Genomic DNA, 15,219 nt, shown 5'->3' with positions numbered 1-15,219 from the left:
TGCAGGGGGCGCTGCTGTTTCTGATGCCCAAGCCAGATCCTCTTCCAGAAATGGCCCCTTCCCTGGGTCACCATGAGGTCCAGAGACCCTGAATTAGGGTCTCTCACTACTCGCCCTCCAAGGACCCCTACCTTTACTTTATTCCTATTGCTTTGCTCTAATACCCTCTGACAACAGCTTGCCAAACAGCCAGACTGCCCTCAAAGCTCTCCAGGATGGGAGAACTTGGAGTGGTTTAGCCCTTCCCAACATAGCAGCTGGAGGCTGATGAGGCAGTTACTCCCCACAACCGCCTTATGAAGAGGAAGGCATTCGCATTCCCATTTTACAGATGAGGCCATTTATAAGTTTGTAGAGAAGTGAAGCAACTTGTCTAAGGAGTCAAAGGCAAAGTCTGGATGGATTCAAACCCCACTCTCTTCGGTTCCAAATGTGTCTTCGGCCACTGTCCTATATACTATGGAGAAGAATTCACGGCATTGCAGGCTGAACCTCACCTTGCATGGAACCAGGCGTTTTTTTTACCCAGTGTGGCAACCTGTGCCACACTGGCCACCAAAAACGAGCATGGACAAAGACCTGAGCCCCTCTGCCCCCTTCACCCAGAAAAACAAGTCAGAAAAGCCCCCAAAAAACCACCAGAATGGGGCAAGATACAGAAAATGCAACCTACACCCTGGGAGCTCTTCATAGCTTAGCCTCCAGTGCTCCTAGCAGCACCTACACTCCAGATCGGATGCCACCTGAGCAGGTCTGGAGATCTGGGGAATGAGCGGTGGGCTGGGATGTGTGGAGCGGCAGCTTCACCTGTGACTCCTGCAGGAGTCTCCCGCGGCTGCCTCCCACCCTATCCTGCACAGCCACTGGGCCTGCCACCACCCTTCCTGTTTGGGAAGCTCTTCCCCGGCATGAATTCCCTGCACTCTGCCGCGGTGACACCCTCACCCAGGACAGGCATCAGACCTGAAGATGGGCCCGGGGGCAGGGCGGGCCATTTGAGGTCTTGACGTCTACCAGCCTACCGTGGGGCCATGGGGCAAAGTGGTGTAAGTGACTTAACATGCACCCACTAAGGATCGAGAGACAGCACCTGGAAGGGACCACCTCCGCTGCCTTGCGGTACCAAGAAGGAGCCAGCCCAGGAGGGCCACCTGCCTGCCCACTGTCCCTCCCTGCCTGCTCTTCGAAATGGGTTTAGAAGGCTCTAGGGCCGGGGGCCGCTCGCTCACTCACCTTCCGGCGCCTTCCGCCTCTTCCTTGCGACTCCTCACCCGCACTGGGCCGCTCTCTTAGGCGCTGAGGAGAGGGAAGACCTGGGACCTTGCTGGGCCAGTCCTCCGCAGGCCTGCGCGGAAACAGATCAGAAATGCATTATGGCAAATGTAGCAAGTGTTCCCGCGGGTGTTGCGACTGGCTGGCGTCCAGGCGCTGGGAACCGCCCCGCGCCCGCCTCCCGACTGAACTCCTGGCTCAGGTGCAAGAGGCGGCAGGCTCCTTGCGGGGCTTACGGGGAGAAGGGGACGTTGGGCGCAGCACCGCTTCCGGGGCGGCCCCTCTCCAGCCGCACTCCGACCCGGCGCAGCCACCCGGCCCCAGCTCGCAGGCCCCACTGCTGCGCCCTCTCGGGGACGCGAATGCCCCGCGCCGGGCGGGCGCCCGCGGAGGGAGGTCTCGCTCCAGGGGCGCGGAGCTCCAGATGCCTGCGCCCAAGGCCCCTCGCCTGGCGCCGGCTGGTCCCGAACTTCGGGACATGGGCACCCAGGAAGGGGGCCGCGCGTGTTGGGAGGCCCGTCCTCTCGCCGCGACCCTCCAGGGCAGCCGGGGAACCCACCTGCGGAGCGGGAAGCCCAGGAACGCTCGAAGAGGTCGTGGGAGCCGGGCCCGCCCTCCGCGGGAGGGACCTCGGCGCGGGAACGCCGAGGAGGGGCCGCGCTTACACGTTGGTGCAGCGCCGGCTTCACCTGACCGCGATTTTGATTTCAGGGTGTGGCCTCAGGTAGGACGCGGCGGCGAACCCAGAGCGCGGGAGAAGTTGCCAAGGGTCCCTGGGGCCTTGGCCAGGAGCCCCTCTTCCCGAGGGGCGCCCTGCTGCTCAACTCTTTCTCTACACCTGCTTGGCCCCAGCTCCCGCCCGCCCTTCGCCTCCGGGCCCTGGCCTGGCCACAGCCGCGGGGACCTGCCTGAGGCTCCACGGCCCGGTGGCCGCCTCGCGGAGACCCGACTTGGAGAACCAGCTGCGCGCCGGCTGTGTGTAATCACCTCGTTCACTGGCATCGCAGATGCACGCTCCAGAGCCGCGGGCCGACTCTCCCCAACCTGAGCGGGGCCGCGTGTGCCCACCCACACATCCTGGAGAGCCCACGCGGGAGTCGGAAAACCTGTCACCTTGGATGATCTGTCCCATGTGGACAGGGCCCCAAGACTGTGCTGGGGTAGCCCCTTGCGCAGGCAGGAAAGCGGGATTTAAGGGATTCCAGTTCCCTTGTCGGACCTTGCGCAGTCCTGAGTCCTGAGGACTTTCTAGCCTGAGAGTTCTAGACCCGCACCCCCAGAGCGGCTAGGGCCTGTTCCGGAGCCCCTCCGCGGGTGATTTTGTTCCAGAGTCGGCATCCTCTGCTTGTCCTCAGCAGTCCCTGCCTAAGATCCGAATGGCCATTCCAAGGGGCTCACTCCTGGCTGCCCCTGTGCCATGTTTCTTTTGGGGTACAGGGTGTTTTCTATACTGGGGGAAGGGACAGGGATCACCTGTCTCTTCCCCAGATAAAGAAGTGAGAAGACCTTTGCTCTCCTTGTCTTGGGCCCCCAGAGAGAGGCTGTGTGCTGGCTGAGTGCTGAGGAGGTTCTGGCTTGGAAACTCAGTACATGTGGACCCCAAATGGCTGCCGTCAAGTGGTGGCTGGGTGACTGCCAGTGTCAGAGAGCAGGGACCAAGGACAGTGCAGGGATTTTAAAAATCATTGTTGGGCACCTCAGACTTCAATGATTAACTGAGGTCACTATGGCCACTTATTTTTGTTCACTGATTCTTTAGACGCATCAATCTACTCACGGCTCAATCTTTTGCATTACAGGCTGTATTGGTTTCACACAATTTACTCTAAGGCGCCCACCAAATAGAGCTCAGGCAACCCGTGGGAACCTGCCAGTCCCAAACAGGTCTGTACCCTGTGTGGCTGCACCACAAGCCCAATGCCCTCAGCTTTCCCAGGGAAAGCATGGTGCCAGGTGCAGATGCTGGCCCTGTGTGCTGTGGGACAGTGGTGTGGGAGCCAGCCAGCTAACCATACCCTGCTGCCATCCCCAACATCCCCAACACATATTTATATTTAGTTTCTGTTCTCCTCCCCTTACTCTGTCGTCTCCTCCTCCTCCTCCTCTTTGTGTCTTTCCCACGCGGATTCTTTCTCTTTCCTCTGACTGGACAATACTGTAGGCCTGACCTGCTTAGACAAACTCTGACCTCCTGTGGTCACCCAGGAAGCTGACTGCTAGGCCTCGGATGAGGGGGCAGTGGGAGGGGGACCAGGTGATACCAGAATGGCTCCCCCCACAGATTCATTACCCAAGGACATGGGTACACTGGTCGAATGCTGGCTGCAGAAGCAGAAAGTGCTGTGTGGAGGTGGGAGAGATTGGTTGCTGAGGATTTGAAATGAACCATGAACCAAAGCTAGAATGAAACGCATTATATTGTCTAACCTAGAATCGACACCCTAAATTATTTTTACTGATTCGTGAATGCACATGTGAATTATTTTCTTTTACTACAAATGCCTTATAGACCTAAATCACAGATCCAAGCAGTACTTTTGAACAGAACTACAATAAAGTATGAATGTTAGATTATTACCAGAAATGAACTGGTATTTAATTTGGTTTGAATCCAGGCTTAGGTACCCTAGAATGGCGACTAGCCAAGTCCCATCCTCACCCTATAGAGAATAACTCTAGGAAACCCTGGGTTCCTCCCACCCCTTGGGAGCTACAGTGGGTTTGGGGCCTTGAGAGAGAGGCAGAGGGTCAGACTGACCAAGGAGGTAATGAGTCCCCCATCACTGGAGGTATTCAAGAATAACTGTCAGTTGGGTAGGCCAGAGAACTGGATACAAGACTAGACTAGGGAATCCCTCAGGTCCCTCACAACGCCAGTTTTCTGCACTTCCAGTCTCGTCTACACGAGGTTCAGCTGCACTGGGTTGCATGATCCGCCCCGTTGCCACCCCCTTCCCCACACATTGAGACAGCTGGGGATACACACTGAATCATCCATTCAGGGTAGGTCCTGAGTGATTAATTCCTGTGTGTGACTCTCCCCCTTCTCTATTCTCCTCTGATCCATGCCCAGCTCAGCCCTGCCCATGAGGAAGGGGCAGAGCAACAGCACAGGAAGTGTCAGGAGCAGTCTGGGGACAGTGTCTCCTGCAGCATCCATGTGCCACCCTTTGGCCTTGTTCCCAGGTTGCCATGCTGAGCACAGGGGGCTCCAGGCACATCCTCCTTTGAGGAGCCTTGGCTGCTGGCACAGACCTTCTGGTTGAAGGAATTGCCCAGGCACTCCCATTCTACAAATTGGGTAGGATCTCTGAAAGAGACACCCAAAACAGACAGTTCGCCAGGGGACGACTCTTGGAGTGGTGCCATCTCAGAGGCATTGGCAGGCCAGTATGGTCTGGGAGGGCAGCAAGGTGGGCACATCGGGTGGGGCAGGCACTTCCCGGTTATCCCTCAGCCTGTGGCTGTCGGGGCCTGTTGTAACATCTGAGTGCCAACAGCCAGGGCTGAGTGCTCGGGCTAGGGCCAAAGAGGAAAGATAGGGATCAGCTTGTGGTTTAGAAAGACAAACACATTATCCCTTCCCTGCATCTTTCTGCTCCATGACTTGAAAAGTTTCCTGAGGATGAGGAAGGCGACTAACAAGCTCTTTTACTCCGTTCAGACTCCTTCCTCTGGGCAACTCAGCCCTCCCCTAATAATAGAAATAGTAATGGCTGCCAATGATGGCATGCTTCCCGTGGGCCAGGCCCCGTACAAAGCTATGTACCGGTGCTACCTCCCTTAGTCTTCACAGGAACCCTGGGATGGAAGTCCTGTACAATTATTGTTCGCATTTTACAAATGAGGAAACTGAGGCTCGGAGTGGTTAAAGAACAGATGAAGGTCTCATAATTACTGCTAGAGACTGAATGTTTGTGTCCCCCCAAGATTCATCTGTTGAAACCTATGTCCCCCCCAAGATTTATCTGTTGAAACCTAATCACTAATACGAGGGTATTAGGAGGCGGGGTTGTTGGCAGGTGATTAAGTCACGAAAGCAGAGCCCTCATGAATGGGATTCATGCCTTTACGAAAGAGGCCCCCGGAGAGATCCCTGGCCCTTTCCATCATGTGAGGTTATAGCAAAAAGACAGCCAGCTCTGAACCTGGAAGCAGGCCCTCACCAGACACCAGATCTGCCAGCACCTTGCTCTTGGGCTTCTCAGCTTCCAGAACTGTGAGAAATAAATTTCTGTTGTTTATAAGCCACCAGTCCATAGTATTTTGTTATCCAGTCCAGAAAGACTAAGTAAGCCAGTTACTGAGTGGAGGAGCTGGAATTTGAACGGAAGCGTATCTGACACCAAAGGTGGTTCTCTCAACTCTGCTGCTTAGAGGCTGCTGGTGCCATGGAATGTTTGAATAGGCAGTGGGGAGAGACCAACTCAGACCTTAATATAAGGCATTTGTATTTAAAAAAAATCACTGCCCAGGCAGGCTGTCACACGAGACACAAGAGGGCTGGGGGCGGGGGTAGGAGGACTGTCCCTTCCTATTTCTGTGTAACACATGAGGACCCCCACACGGCACCGGGTGTGAGGGGCAGAGGGGTCCTCAGGTTCCCCCACGCTGTCACTGAGTTCCCTGCTAGGAATCAGGTGCTAGGCTTTCCTGGCCACAAGCCAGCACCCTGCCTGAAGTTCCTGCATCCCACATCTGCCCTTCACAGACCCAGATGGCCCAGTCGCCTCAGGCCCTCAAGCAGGACCTGCCGGGGAGGTGGGGGCACGTGGGCTGGATGCTTGGCAGGAGGAGCCCTGCGGAGCCGGGGCTCCTAGAGGGGTCGCTGCCCACTCACCCTGGAGCCCGAAGCCTGGGAGAGAGGCACTCTTGGGAGAAAATCCCTTCCTCCCCCTCTCCTCCAGGCTGCCCAGCACCTGCTTCTTCCTGCTCCTCACCCTGATGGGACCACCCATCTCTCTCTGCTGATGGGACCAAGAGGGAGGTGCAAACCTCTGAACCTCCGAGCATCTGGAAGTGTGAGCCGAGGGAGCTGACACTGCCAGGCCCTTGGGGTCCCCAGGCGGGAGGGAAGTTGACAGAGTCTAGCTGCAGAGCCATGGAGTCCTGCGGATGGGAGCCCTCTTGCTTCTCAAGACTTACAGCATGTTTCTGGCCTCAGTTTCCTGATGCATGTAATGGAAAGAGTACCTCCCTCCCTGGGGAAGGTGATGGAATAATGAGGTCTAGAGCACTGGGGTACAGGGCTATGGAGGAGCAGCACCCCCAAATGGGGTGAGAGGTTCTTAACCCTCAGCCCTCACAGCTGCAGAAGGGACCAAGGAGAAAGCTCCCCTCCCCGACTCTGGGCATGCACACTGGAGCTTGATTTGATGTGCCATCGAGTAGAATCCCAGGATTCGTCCAGAAAACAAGGCTACCACTTGCTACTAAATCAACCCAACAGGTCTGTTCACCCCAGGTTCTGGAAAGAGAGCCCAGCGCCAGGGAGTAGCACTGTCTGGGGCCTGGTTAGCTGTTTTGGAAAAGTCCATGGGTCCCCGCCCAGCTGCTGGACAGATGTGTCCTGCTGATACCCTGGGCCTCAGCAGAACCTCGAGCCTCTCTCTGGCTGCCTGCCTTTCCCTCAGGTTCTGCATCTGTACTAGGCTTCCCGTGCCAACAAGAATATATAAAACCATCCTCCCCAAACACAAGCTGACACTGGGGGCTAAACCTGCTTGACAGTCCCAAAAGCGCCTGGTGACCTGGGAGGAGCTCCTCAGATGCAGGGACCATTGCAGGCTGTGGCGCCCGTCCCAGGTACATCCTGGGCTACCCTGGGAAGGGCTGGGGAATAGCAAGAGCCAGATCTGTGGTAAGGACACTCATTTTAGAGACATGATGGATTCATTTAATATCTTCTCGCTACAATTTCTTTGCAGTGCCTGCTCTTAATGGCCTCCAAAGTTCCATCCAAATATCTTTTGCTGGCAGTTTAGCTCTCTGGCTGGCATTTTTGCTGGCAGAACTAACAGCTGGATGCCTCCTTGAATGGGAAACTTTCATTGTCTTGTCTTCTCTCTTCTGAGCTTCCAGTGACTGCCCCAGGTCTGAGGCTGGAGCAGGGCTCTGACTGTGACACCCCTGCGTGGAGCCCAGTGGCTGACTTTCAGGAAGGACAGGTGAGTGTGGGGGAGTGGAGGCCTGTGCCTGACTAGGTGAGGGCCCAGGCCCAAGCTCCAAGGAAGAAAAGGGGGTGTGAGGAAGCAGGGTATTTGTTGCCTGAGGCCCACCTCCAGCACTTTGGGCAGAACACCTTAGCTCCAGATGTACAAAACTCCAGATGCACAAAACTAACTAGCTGGCCTCAGAGTCTGTGGACCTCTGCATGTACCCTAGGTCAGAAGGCATGACCTGTCTAACTGCCACACGGCGTGTCTGTGCCATGCTGCCATCCTTCTCAGGGTCCTCCCTTCTCCAGCATTCTGGCACACACCAGACAGAACCCCTTGACAGCTGCAGGGGTGGTTGGCCTGCTGGGACATTTATTTGAATGCTGACATAGCAGGGTTCTGGTAACACCACTGCCACAGCCTCGTCAGTGGCTGGTACAACAGCCTCTGCTAGGATGATGGACCTCATCATCCATGAGGCAGCCCCTCCTCCTGTCCTGACCACCCTCTCCTCGACAGGAGCCCGGAATGCCTGCTCACTGGCGGTCTTGCATTCTTCCCCCTGGGGCCGGCCCCATCCCTCCCCAGGATCTGAGACCTCTACCTCTCCCCACCTTTCTGGATCCCAGACACATCATCAGCAAGATCCACTCTAGTGGAACAGAAAAAGTCTTCTTGTCTAGCTTGGGCCTGGTGACCGGCGACAAGTGACAGGCCTCCTGCTTCTGGGAACTGACCTCTGATGGTGGCTATTGGACATGTAAATGCCCACCTGGGGTCAAAAGTCTACACTGATAAGAAGATCACCTGAAGAACAGGGCCTCCCAGGTGCCTCCCCTACCCTCTGCCCCAGAATCTGTTTCATCTCTGACACTCATCATGACTCCCTTCTTTGGCTTAAGACATGAAGTTACCTGGGACAAAAAGAACTAAAGAACTTCAATCAATCAATTTATAGACTAGTTAGATCTCTTCATCAGAGAGTGGCCTGGTCCCCAAGAGTGGCCTGGGTGCCGTGTGCAAAGTTTATCCTCGGGAAGCACTTGACTGACAAGCGTGGCTGGGCTGTGGTTTCAGGTCTAGCAGAATGCAGGGGGATGGCAGGAGGCACCCAAATAGCACAACAGGAGCAAAGGGGGGACCTGCCCAGCCTCCCAATGTGTCAGGCCAGGCCGCCTCTTCCAAGCCATCAAGTTACCCAGTGGCTGCTGCCTGCTCTTGCACGGGCCCCTTGGTAGCACGGGGGTGGGGGTTCAGCCTGGGTAGCAAGAGTGCTGGGCAGGCAGCTGGGGATCCCTGGGCTGGAAACTGACTCTGCCATTAATTAGCTGTGTGGCCTCAGGACCCACTTTCCTTCTCTGGACCTGTTTCCCGCTCTAAAATTATGGGGGCTGGATGACACATCCTCCAGGGACTCCCTTTGGCTTGAATGTGCTACAGCAATCTGAGATGGCCAGCTCTTTCCTGGGGCAGCCTTTTCCTCCTCAGAGCTCCTCTTTGCTGAACTGGGACTGTGCTCTGGTGGTGCAGGAGGCTGTGGCATAACTGGTCCCCTCGCTCCCTCCACCCTCTGTGCTTTCTTGCACAATTCCATAAGCTGAAAGAAAGAAAATGGAGGCTGGAGCCTCTCCAGGCCAGGAAGCTGAGCCACAGAACCAGTCCTCCCGGTTTTAAAGTTTTAACTCTGCTGCTGCTGCTGCAGCCTTTAAGAGTCCTGGTCACCAGGCAGGCAGGCAGCAGGAGGCCTTGGGCAAGGTGACTGGTTTGTTGCTATCTGCACTGAGTTGAGTGGGCTGGTCCCTGCTGTGCTGGGATCAGAGATCAAAACACAGCACTAGCTGAACTGAGCTTTCTGAACCTGCTTCCCTGGACACCCAGAGGATCCCTCACCAGGTCCTTGACAGCCTGAAGGACACAGCTCTGCTTCCAGCCCCTTAGCAAGAGGCCCAAGGAAGTGAGTGCATGGAGGCTGTGGGCAGACCAGAGCACAAGAGATTGTTGCCTGGGCAGAGAGACACTGGGATTTGCTGACCGAGGCAGCACTTTTGGGGAATAGGTTGCCACGGAGAATCCACAGGTGTGCAAAAAAAGTCATCACTGGCCCTCTGTGAATACTTGGGTCTCTGCCCTGCCTGATGTGTCGTGATGAGGTTTTGTAGGAAATGCTGGCCAGCAGAGGTGTCCCTTTGCTGGGGCCGAGGCAGTTGCGGCCTCTCATGTAGTTATGAGGGAACCTGTTTTTTCACATGTGAGTTCCCCCAGCCCAAGAAAGCCTGTCATGCTCTGGGGTTGCCTTGTTTTTCTTAGGTGAATAAGCTTTAGGATTACTTTTCCTAAATTCATAGAACAGGTAATCCTTTGTAGAAAAAACAGGCTGGGTGTGGTGGCTCACATCTGTAATCCCAGCACTTTGGGAGGCTGAGGTGAGTGGATCACCTGAGGTCAGGAGTTCGAGACTAGCCTGGCCAACATAGTGAAACCCTGTCTCTACTAAAAATACAAAAATTAGCCGGGCATGGTGGTGGGTGCTTGTAATCCCACCTACTTGGGAGGCTGAGGCAGGAGAATCGCTTGAACCAGGGAGGTGGAGGTTGCAGAGAGCCAAGATCACGCCACTGCACTCCAGACTGGGCAACAAGAGCAAAACTCTGTCTCAAAAAAAAAAAAAAAAGAAAAAAAGAGAAGAAAAAGAAAAAAAGAAAAAACAAAAGTCTCTGAGATGGAGCCTCACGATTACTGGCATTTTTTATTTTTATTTTTTGAGACAGAGTCTTGCTCTGTGGCCAGGCTGGAGTGCAGTGGCACGATCCCAGCTCACTACAACCTCCGCCTCCTGGGTTCAAGCGATTCCCCTGCCTCAGCCTCCCGGGTAGCTGGGACTACAGGCACGCGCCACCACGTCCTGCTAATTTTTTGTATTTTTTAGTAGAGACGGGGTTTCACCATGTTGGCCAGGATGGTCTCGATCTCGTGATCTCGTGATCTGCCCACCTTGGCCTCCCAAAGTGCTGGGATTACAGGCGTGAGCCACTGCACCTTGCCCACGATTACTAGGCATTTCTAAGCCACTTGCCAGAGTGGTCCAGGAGCCTGCTGTGGCCCCTTCTGGCCCCTCTGCCTGCCACATCGCCAAGTGTATGCTTTAGATGGGGCTCAGCAGAACACAGTTCCTCATGCAGTTAGGACCAGCGTGTGATAAAAGCTTCCAGGCCCCAAAAGGAGTAGGGTCAGGGCCACAGCCCAGCTCTCGATCCCTTCAGTAGGGGCAGCCCACTTCAAGTCCTCAAGACCTCCAAGTCTAGACCCCAGAAGGAGGAGTCTCAAGTTATTCCTTAGAAAGCCTCAGTGGACAAACAATGTGCTATTTGGGGAAAAAATAGACCTGGCATTATTGTTTCTTCCCAGCTTTCCTGGGCATTCTGACAGCTTTCGTTTCTCCTCAGAGGAGGGTTCTTTCAAAGTCACCTCCTCCCTGAAGCCTTTCCTGATTCCCCCGAACAAGGTATGGTCTCTCCTGGCACTTTGTTCCTCTGACACCAGTTATCATCACGGTGATAATAGTTATCTCTTGCTGAACATGTACAAACGTGCCAGTCATGCCATTCAGAGCATTCACTTATTATCTTATTTAATCCTCTCAACAACCCTAACTCATAGGTATTATAATTATCTCTGTTGGACAGGAGAGGAAATTGAGACCCAGAGACATGAAGCAACTTGCCCGAGTCACCAGGAAGAGGCAGCACCGGGCCTGAGGCTCACGCTGCTGACTTCATGTTAACCAACCACCATCCTGCCTCTTCCTGCCCTGGTCTATCTTCCCAAGCCTTCACCTCCTCCTGCAACTGCAGATAGAAGCTGCTTCTTCCTTTGTTTGTCATTCTCAACTTATCTTTTTTGTCCATCTTTATAAAGTTCTATGTTAAGAACCATTGCCCAGTATTGGTGTAAATTTATAAATTATCTGGGCTGGATGGGTCATGGCTGCCAACTTCAGCAATGAGTCGGACCCAGAGTGGGCAAAAGGACGAAGCCACGCTGGGGCTGATGGCGGCTTTGTGGCTCCGCTTGTTTCTGGCGCGGTTGGCCCCATGCTCAGCTCAGCTTTCCTCTCCACTGCTCTGCTGCAGGGCTATGAGCATCCCCAGGGCAAGAGCTCTGTCCTGCTTTGTCCACCCCCTCTTCCTGCCACCAGTGCTTGCACCTAGTAGTCGGGCCATGGCTGTCATCTGCTTGGCAGACTGTGCGCCAGAACAAGGTGCTGCCTGGACCCCACACCCTGCCAGGAAGAGACACGGTCCCCTTTATCTCACATCTCACTCTTCTCGTCTTAGCCCTTCCTGGGCCCTAGGGCTGAGCTCTGGTGGGGTGGAGGGTGCCTCCTCAGAAGGGGACAGCTTCCCAGGCCCAGGCAGACTGCTCGCCCTGGGCAGGAGGGCCAGCCTTGGCTTCAGCGAGTTGAGAACTCATTCTGCCCTCAGAAGCTTCCATTTGCAATGCTCCTCCCCAACCTGCTGGCTAGTCCACCTCTTTCTACCAAGGAGGCTCCCAGAAATAAGCTCTCTCCTTGAGGCCTGGTAGGTGCAGGTGGCCAGATGCCTCCTGATGAGCTTTACTGGCATCTTTCCTGCTGCTCAGGTCTCAGGCACTGCTTCCGCAGCCTGGGCCTTCCTGCTCAGGGCAACGAGGGCATCTTACGGGAAGGACTTTCTGCTTCAGTCCACAGGACAGCCTCCCATGAGTCCTTCCTGCCTTCTGCACCCAGGACACTGTGTGCGGTGGGCATCTCTGGGCCATTTGGGTGAGGAATTCAATCTTTCAGTGTCTTAGCCTCTTCCCTGCCCAGTCACCTATGCAGAGGGCGTCTCCCACAGAAGCGGGCTGGCATAAGAAGGCCAGCTGTCTGGAGTCCTCCCTGAGCCCTCAGGACCCCAGGCAGCCTTTTCCTTTCCTGCTCAGCCTGCCCTGGCCCCTACTCTCTGCTCCTTCCTGGCCCAACCTGCTGCCCGCTGCTGGCCTGCTGTCTGCCTAGTGCTCAACAGCCTCGGCCCCTCTGACCCCAACTGGGAAGCAGCCCCTGCTCAGCTCTGCATGCATGGAAGACTCCTAGGCACAGAGTCACCTTTTGTGAGGCAGCAGGAGATACCCCCACAGCTGGGTGATTCTCCTCATTCAGGAGCCAGGTGTGGGAATTCACTGGCATGAGAGACACTTATGGGTTCCTCCTGACTCTGAGCACATGTGCTCCTCCAGGGCAGGGGACTTTTTGGTCATCCTCAGGAGTTGTGCCCAGAGCGGGCTTTCCTTGGCTGGAGACCCCACCCACTGCACCCTCCCTGTGTCTGGCAAGTCCGGGAGGGCCCAGAGCACTCACAAAGCATCAGTTTGTCCTCAGGGCACTGGACAGGCCGTGCAGTCCCCACACTCCCCCTCTCAGATGCACGGAGCTGCCATCCAAATCAGCTGCTCCCAGAAGGGCTTGCCTCTGGTGCTGACCCTTCCCTGACCAGGCGCTCTGTCACTAGGGCTCCCAGGTGCCACCTCCAAGCCTGGGCCAGGACAACCGCCAGGGAAGCCTGCCTGCAGAGGGGACTCCTTGCTTGCCCCAAAGGCTTCAACCCCAGCTAGATGAGCTCCTGTGGGGCTGAGTCCCAGGCCCACCAGGCCCAGGGGCCACATGGCTCCTAAGCTCATCCTCTCCTCCTGCAGCCCAGTTCCCACCAGAACCAGCCTCAGGAAGACCCCAAGCAGAATGGCACAAACCTCTTGGTGTACAATGCCAGGGAAAGGACAACTGGAGACCGCAGGACATTAGCCTTGCTTCCCGGTGGGGCCCAGTGCTTTATAAACCTGAGCTCACTGGGCCCGATGTCCCCGAAGCTGACCAGGTCATCCACCCTGCAGCAGGGGTGGGGAGACCAAGGCCTGTGAGGAGTGACCGTGCTCAGCCAGGCAGCTCCCTGAACCTGCCGTGATGCTGAGTTTCAGAGTCAGAATCTGTGCCAGGTCAAACCCAGCCAAAGGGTGTGACTTGGAGCCTGGGACCCAGCAGTGCTCCCTAAATATTTGTGGAATGAATACACAAGGGAAATGTCCCAGAGGTGGTAAAGTGAGAGGGGCCTTGGATAGGGTTGTCCTGGTGGCACTGGCTTGGCCCAGCAGGGGCAGGAAGTACATGCTGGAAGAGCAGAAACAAGCACCTCTCCCTCTAGCTAGGGAGCCAGAGTCTAGCTGGGATTGGACTGTTTCACAATCAATCTGGAAAGAAGGTGGCAGGTCGGGTGGGGAGTGGAGCCCCTTGACCCAGGAACCCACAGCTGTGGAGTTAGCCTCCCTGTCCCAGGTGGGAGGCAGCCTGGACACCTTGGCACCCCCGTCCCTAGCCTAGGAATCCGGAGCACGCAGCGGCAGTGGGGACCTTACCGTGGCTGCTCCTTCTGGGCAGCGGGGCCCTGCGTTCTTCACTGCAGGCTGGTGCTTGTCTCTAGCCCAGGAAGCGGCACTCCCTTCAGGCAAAATAGAAAAAAAAAAAAAAAAAAAAAGGGAAAAGAAAACCTCAGTGCTTTTCTCACCCAGCCTCTTCTCTTGAAGGCTCCTAGTTGGTGTTGTCCTGCCACTGTGGGCACACAGCCTCCCTCCCTCTGGCAGCTTACTCACTGGTGCCTGCAAAGCTGCCAGCTGTGTGGGGGAGAAGGGACCTCCCCCCTCCTCCTGACACACACTGGGGCATGCCCTGTGGGGACCAGGACAGGACTGCTGGGTCCTGCTCATGGGGAAGCCATGCCCTGGCCAGCACCCTTCTCATTGAATGTGTCCCTGTGAGCTCAGCAGAGACGCACATGGGTGCTGACTGGCCCTGCATAAGAGAGTGACAAGGTTCTTGGTAGGAAGCTGTTTCCTTGGTACCCAGGCCTGCCAGAATGAAGGGGCAGCTGATGAGCTGTCCAGCCCCCCCAGTGATGGGCTGTCACCCTGGCCAGCCCCTCCGGACGGCTTCCTACCTGGGCGTCTTGCTGTGTCTCTGTCCTGTGCACCCAGACAGGGCCTGGGCCTTCCGGGGCTGGCAGCTGCTCCTCACCCGGCTCAGGCCGTGTGTCTGGCGTCCCCTCTCTCTGACGCCCATCTCAGGGCCTGCGCCCACCCAGCATCAATTAGGATAAACTCCTGTCAAGCCCCCAGCCAGCTCTCTGCTGGACCCAGCTGCTGTCCCCAGCAGGGGGACGGCACACACACTGGCTTACACACTCTCGCACTCACACACACGTGGGTCCACGCCCAGCACAGAGCCACCTACCTGCCCAGGCCAGCCTAAGCCAATCCAGCCTCGCTCTCCAAATGCCACTCCGACCCCAGAAGCCACTCCTTTACAGAAACATCCCCGTGGGAGATGAGTTCAGAGCCAGCCCGGGAGGACTCCAGTCAGCTCGGACAAGACTGCCCTTCTGTCCCAACACCTCCAGAGGACACACACGGGCAGCCTGACCACCACATCTGCTATTGCACTCTGCCTGCTGCCACAGCCCCCTGGGCACCTCTGGCCCCCACAGCGTCTTCCATATCTTTAGGGGGTGGCAGCAGACTCACAGCAAGTCCCATCTTCCTGGAGCCCAAGGTAGGGAAGGGAGAGCTAGAAGGGGCGGGACTCAGGTGCAGCTCCAAGTTTCCAGCTCCCAAAATAATCAGATGCAAAGGAGAAGCAAGAACAGCTCGAGGCGGGCGGTGACTCAGTGCTAGTGGGCCGGCTTAGTCACCTGGATGGCTGCTGGCGGCTCCTAGCACATCAGGACGG

General features: G+C 56.2%; 1 protein-coding gene and 1 long non-coding RNA gene across 2 annotated transcripts in view; one reads left to right on the top strand and one right to left on the bottom strand.

Moving 5' to 3' along the window:
- PAK6 (p21 (RAC1) activated kinase 6) overlaps positions 1-15,017 on the bottom strand; it is a 38,447-nt gene extending 23,430 nt beyond the window's left edge. Inside the window, 3 exon segments of the mRNA NM_001132552.1 lie at positions 1,234-1,345; positions 13,854-13,936; positions 14,725-15,017. The gene's annotated coding sequence lies outside the window, so the exon portion shown is untranslated.
- PAK6-AS1 (PAK6 antisense RNA 1) lies at positions 1,635-2,214 on the top strand. Its single transcript, XR_008513537.1, has 2 exons — positions 1,635-1,865; positions 1,984-2,214. It is a non-coding gene; the product is annotated as a PAK6 antisense RNA 1 (long non-coding RNA).
- Positions 15,018-15,219: the final 202 nt, after the last annotated feature.

This window comes from Pongo abelii, chromosome 16 (genome assembly GCF_028885655.2).
Source record: "Pongo abelii isolate AG06213 chromosome 16, NHGRI_mPonAbe1-v2.0_pri, whole genome shotgun sequence".
Taxonomy (NCBI): Eukaryota; Metazoa; Chordata; class Mammalia; order Primates; family Hominidae; genus Pongo; species Pongo abelii.
Note: the sequence above shows the minus strand (reverse complement) of the source record. Positions and strands in the feature narration are given on the sequence as shown.